Source organism: Parasteatoda tepidariorum, chromosome X2 (genome assembly GCF_043381705.1).
Source record: "Parasteatoda tepidariorum isolate YZ-2023 chromosome X2, CAS_Ptep_4.0, whole genome shotgun sequence".
NCBI classification, from domain to species: Eukaryota; Metazoa; Arthropoda; class Arachnida; order Araneae; family Theridiidae; genus Parasteatoda; species Parasteatoda tepidariorum.
In genome coordinates, this window is record NC_092215.1 from 20,006,160 (window position 1) to 20,012,159 (window position 6,000).

The window sequence follows — 6,000 nt, forward strand, 5'->3', positions numbered from 1 at the left end:
TTGTGATTAAACATTTTCTAGTGGTAGCAATATTTATGCTTTAATGCATGATTCTTGGATTAGTAATTCAATTTATTGGATTTTCACTCACCACTATTTCTAAATAATTCAAAGGTTTATATAAATCGACACTTGGCTGTGGTAATACCGTGTTGAGCTTTTTAAAAATTTGACAAAATAGACCAAAAAACTACAAATTTTAGTTTAAAGTTCTTTACCGTTTTTTTAAACACGTTTTTCTAGAATCTGAAGCAGTTGTCATCTCTGATAATGCTTCGTGTGAATCCCTTTAAAAAGTTGGCAAAATAAATTGCAAATTTCCAAATTTCAGTTTATAGTTCTCTAAGGTTTGTTAACCCTTTGCACTCGAAGACGCCACTCCGGAGTCATAAATTATCTACCACTCTGAATGTTAAAACTTGTACACTTTAATGTTTAATAACCATTTTAATTAATGGTGTCTACCCGGTCATGAAAATTTTCGTGCCTTTACTCCTAATTCAGTGATTCTTAAGGATTTTTGAGCTAAAAAAATTTTTAGACATGATCCAAAGCCTCCTATAACCGAAAGCCTCCACACGGTTTTTTGTAGGTAGTCCGATCAGACCACTATGAAGGTAAACCAAGTAGTGAAGGAACCATTTAATATGATATCTATTAAAAATTAGAAAGTGGTAACAAATATATGTCTAAAAATTTGTTTAATTTATGAATATAATTCGTTTGTTTTATTTACTTGTCAACCACTACAGATTCAATTCTCAGATATATATAATAAATTTCTCTCAAGTACTTTTAAAATAGAATTTGGGTTCATGTGCACAAGTGGTTCGCTTTTTTAATGATCTGAGCAGACTACTTATAAGAAACCGTGTGGAGGCTTTCTGATGTAGGAGGTGATGCATGATCCCTCTTACGAATCTGATATTGAGGATTAGAAATCAGTTTTTTTTAAAAAGAAATGGTAATTGGCATATCCAGTAAAAGAGTTTTTTGTTTGAAATAATATACAATTTATAGTAACTGTGCAAACAGTCGGTTTTGCTTCGTAAACTCTTAGTGAGGCGCCTGTTTCCTAAACTGTAAAAAGAACATCGGGAGCAAAGGGTTAAAATATTGAGTGGAATCCGGAGCTGTTGGTACCTTAGCATTCTGGATATTATTGTTAACTCAGTGTTTGGCGCCATCAACCAATTCATCTGCACTGTGTAGCCACGTACTATAAAGCCATGTACATCAATAATCTTATGTTGAATTCTCAGCTTTCTACAACAACTGCTCTTTTTTTTTCACAGCTTTGTAAAAAAACATTTTCTAGTGGTAACGAAGTTTATTTTTAGCTCTGTATTTTTTCATGTAATTTTTCTACCACTACAAATCAAAAATTCGAAATATTATATTAAACACAACTATATTCCAATTACCTCAGAGATGCCAATTTGCTCCCCTTTGTAAAACATTATTTTCTAGTGGTGACGAAATGTAAGTTATTTTTAGTTTAGTAATTTTCATTTTAAGTATTTTTTTAACCACTACAAATCAAATGTTCAAAGTATCATATGAAATGCAACTTTATTGCTACGATCCCATTGTGACTATTTTTAAAAGTGGGCGTAATTATCTTTACTTTTCAAAATTTACTATTTAATTCTCTACCAATCTATTAAAACTTTTACTGAAACCGGAGCAGTTGGCATTCCTGTTACCTCATGGGGACTATTTTAAGATGTAGCAGAGATGCCATTTGCTCCGGATAAGGCTCCTATACTATCAGAGCTGACCTATCAAGCAATATTGGGGTTATCTCGGCGTTTGGCGCGAAGCGCCACTAACCGATTCATCGATTCTGTTCTGCTGCAATATTTGTCATAAGTACTATAAATTGGTGAATTATATAAGCCAACTCATTGTTTAGAAATAGTGGTGGATTAAAATCTACTAAATGGAACTTATTAAACCAAGAATTACAATTAATAAACTACCACTTGAAAATATTTATTCGCTGTGCTTATGTTAGCTCTTTGCTCCAACAATAAATGATAAGTTGGCCTGTCTAATTTTGGGGCTCTAGCTCCGGACGGGCCACAACAATTTAAAAAAAGGTAAACAAATGCAACCTAAAGTTTGCAAATATTTGTTGACTAATTTTGCTTACTTTCTAAACGATGTAGCATGCCTTAATAGCATACCTGCCAACTCTTCCGGATTTTCCGGAAGATTTTATTTTCATATTTAAAGAACGAACAACATCATATTTAAAGTGGTAGCAATACTCGGGTTATTCCAATTAACTTTTTGAATTATAATGATAATTATAAATGAGTTTGACCACCACTACGTATAAATAATTACAATAAATATATATGAATGCATAATAATCCTTGCGCAAGCGAATTTCAACGGGATCAAAATATAAATATATTTTTGAGTCAGATTGTTTTTCGTTTATTGTTTTACAACCACTCTGAAAATCCATTCTCGGACAGAGTGAAAGTTGGCAGGTAATAGTAACAAAAGTGGCGAATTATATAAGCCTCTGAATTATTTAGAAATAGTGGTGGATAAAAACCTAATAAATTGAATTTATTAAACCCGGAGTTACACATTAATAAACTTCCACTCGAATATACTTATTTTCTGTCTGGAACAAGTTGGAATCTCTGAAGTAGGCGTAACTATCCTTATTTTGCAAGTTTTAATGTTTGAATATTTTACTATTTAAGTAAACTTTTGCTGAAAGTGGAGCAGTTGGCATCCCTGGCATTCATGAATAAGCCTATATGCAGGGCTACCAATTTTCTAAGCTTTTTGTAAATATTTATTCTAGTGGTAGCTAAGTTAATGTTTTAATGCATTATTTTCTATCCATTTTAACTTATTTTCCACACCACTGCACATAAATAATTTAAGAGTTCATATGCTACTCCACTGTTCCAACTCTTTCGTGGTAAGGCTCTTAAAATGCTGGCAAAATTATCAAAAATTTTGAAGTCTTTGGCTTTAAAATGTTTACCACTCTATAGAATGTTGAAATGCGTAGTAGTAGACAGGCTTGTATATGTTATAATTGTTACTGGGTAATGGTAATCACAGTTTGTTTACTGTTCTTAAGAGAAAGTTAGAAATGAGCTTCGAATAACTTTATTCTGATTTCCGAAAATAAGCAGCAATGTTATGAGCCACCTTAAAGCAGCGACAATCAGAGAAAATATAAATAAATAAATAAAAATACTATGTGTTTGTTTAGGTATAACAAAATCATTATTGCTTTTACTTTACTTCGAATATATCTTATCTGTATGTTCTAAATTTTCTATTCATAAAAAATAAATCATACTTCCCATGGAATCAAAACACTGGCAATGGAATAAAGTGATAACGAAACATAAACGAGAAATCGCAACATTTTGTAGTGGTACAATAAGTACCTTTAAAATAGTAAAGGTACCATAATTAAAAGAAGGAAAGAAAAAATACACTGATGTTATTAAATCTTGTTATATTTGGTTAAAATACTATTTCTTAAGATTTTCTCTAAATGGTAGCCAACACTAGAAAATATCGAACTCCAGTCTCTCCTACATTTGAGAATAATGTGAAATTTTTTTCCAGTGGTACTAAAGTAAAGAAGAAATATTTAAACAAAATTTTTTTATAAAACTTTCATCACAATTAAGAGTGCAACCATCTGTGTATATGACCTTTTACATAAAAATTTAAATTATTTATGTGAAGTGATGAACAAAAATATTTTAAATTAAATTTATGACTTTGGCTACCTCTAGTAAAAATATTTCCTGAAATTCTGGAAATTCTGTACTAGTTGGAAGGTATGGTTTGAGCATTGATGTCCTGTCACTTTTTTTTTAAAAAAGTACTTCTTACAACACTACAAAGTGTTGCCTTTTCACAACAATATTCATGCATGGGTTTATTATGAAAATTTTTTAAAAACCTAACTACTATATAAAATTGAAAGAAAGTGGCATACTGTAAGTATGTTTACTTTATTTATGTGTAAGTGCGGGTAAAATCAATTATCCGTAAATTAACTGAACCGAGAAATAAATATTAAACATAAATATTGCTACCACTGGAAAATAAATTTCCTCACAAAACGAAACAGTATCTATGTACTCCCACACAGGGGATCTTCAAGGACAAAAGGTTAAATTAATTCTATGAAAAAGAAAGAAAATTTATAATATATAATTTGAATAAGCATAAAATCTGTCAAACGCAGCCTAATTATACATACGTTATAAAAAATACAAACATTTTTATCATAAATTATGGGATTAACTACAGATTAAAAAGTCTTTTTTAAGTTTACCTTACAAAAACACACAGACCAAACAATACATACAAAACAATATGCAAAACAAAATTATTTATCAATACTTTTCTATAAATAATACAATACAGAGTGTTCATATTTTTTCCATTGGAAATTTTAAGTTTCTTTTTTCCAAAACCTTATCGAGGTGATATTATCTCGAATAGTTATATATTCACGTACTAAATTTACAACTGTATATTGTAATAATACGTGTAGAAGTACTTGTATAATATACCATTGTATTTCATTGTAAATACAATGGTATAATGTACCATTGTATTTCATCTTAGTGCATACTATTTCGAAATGAAAAACCTATTTATTTTTTATGCTTTTTTATTTTGAAAACTTATGAACTAATTTAACTAAGTATTGATATTCATTTTGTGGCTAACAAGAAGTGTTTAAAAATCATCTTTACATTGTCAGAAAGCAATAAAATAATTTTTGTCTAACAATGAGGCTGTGTTGTTATTGAATTTCAACTTTCTTGTGTGGATTGTTTATTTTTTTTAATCCTTTAAACTAAATTTTTGTATTAAGATTTCGCAATTTGTTTTAAAAATGTCCATAATGATTATTAAAATTATTTTTTATTTCAGTATAATTATAGTAAATACAACTATTATGCTAAAAAAGTATAATGTTTTAAATTTTTAAAAAATAATAACCCCTATTATAATAATTTCTATAACCCATGTGAAAATCGATTCAATTTCATAACGCCAGATGTCCAAAAGAAGTGTGAAATACTTTCACATATTTAACACTCATTATTTAACACGATGACGTAAATTTTATAATACAAAAATCCTTATAAGTGAGACTACATCTCGAAGAATTTGATTGTTTTATCGGTAGTTTGTTTATATTGTATGACATACTTTAAATAAACATTTTCAGTGAAAGTTAGATAAAAACGAAAGTTATCTTCAGCCTAATAACTCGCCGATTTAACCTTTACAGAGGAACACAGGCCAATCACTTTCTCTTGTAAAAACGAGATATCAGAACTACTGACGATAAGGTCACGTTTGTCAGTATTTGTTGTTGATTGAACACAGTATAAAACAGTGATAAACTGTCAGAAATCACTTACCTTGCTACTGAATATCACTGACAGTAGAAGTGTTGAATCCCTGCAGCAAAAGCATCACATAGGGAATGACGGTAAACAAAACAGGCCACTTACTTTATGCTGTTGTGTGAAGAAGAAGATGATGCGCATGCGCTAAATGGAGGGGGGGGGGGGGGCCCGGCCAGCAGACCAAAGAGAAAAAGAGAATCCTGGATAAAAATGATGAGAACCGTAAAGAATCTCCTTGCAAGACATTAAAAAAATAGATTTAGACAGCAGCGTGTGTTGTTCTTGTTTTATTCCTAGTAGTATCGATTTAAATTAAAATGATTTTTTTTTTTTTTAAAGAAAGGGACTGATGCGTTAAGGAGAAAAATTTTTCGCTATTAACGTTAATTGCATTATTTTCAATTTTCAAACGTTTTTTGATTTTTATTTTTAATTAGGGGCCCTTTGGGAAAAAAAGTGGTTAACTAAACTTAAGTAATAATAATAAAAAAAACTTAAAGTGGTTAACCCCTTAACGCACAGATTTTTTGAAAAAAAAACCGGTCAAAAAAAAAAACATTTTTTTTATGTAAAA

At 29.9% G+C, this 6,000-nt stretch overlaps 1 protein-coding gene across 1 annotated transcript in view; it reads right to left on the reverse strand.

Annotated features, from left to right (window-relative positions):
• Positions 1-5,550, reverse strand: part of LOC107445837 (uncharacterized) — a 45,578-nt gene extending 40,028 nt beyond the window's left edge. The window contains exon 1 of the mRNA XM_016060330.3: positions 5,439-5,550. The gene's annotated coding sequence lies outside the window, so the exon portion shown is untranslated. The remainder of the gene's footprint in view (positions 1-5,438) is intronic.
• Between the last annotated feature and the right edge of the window lie 450 nt (positions 5,551-6,000).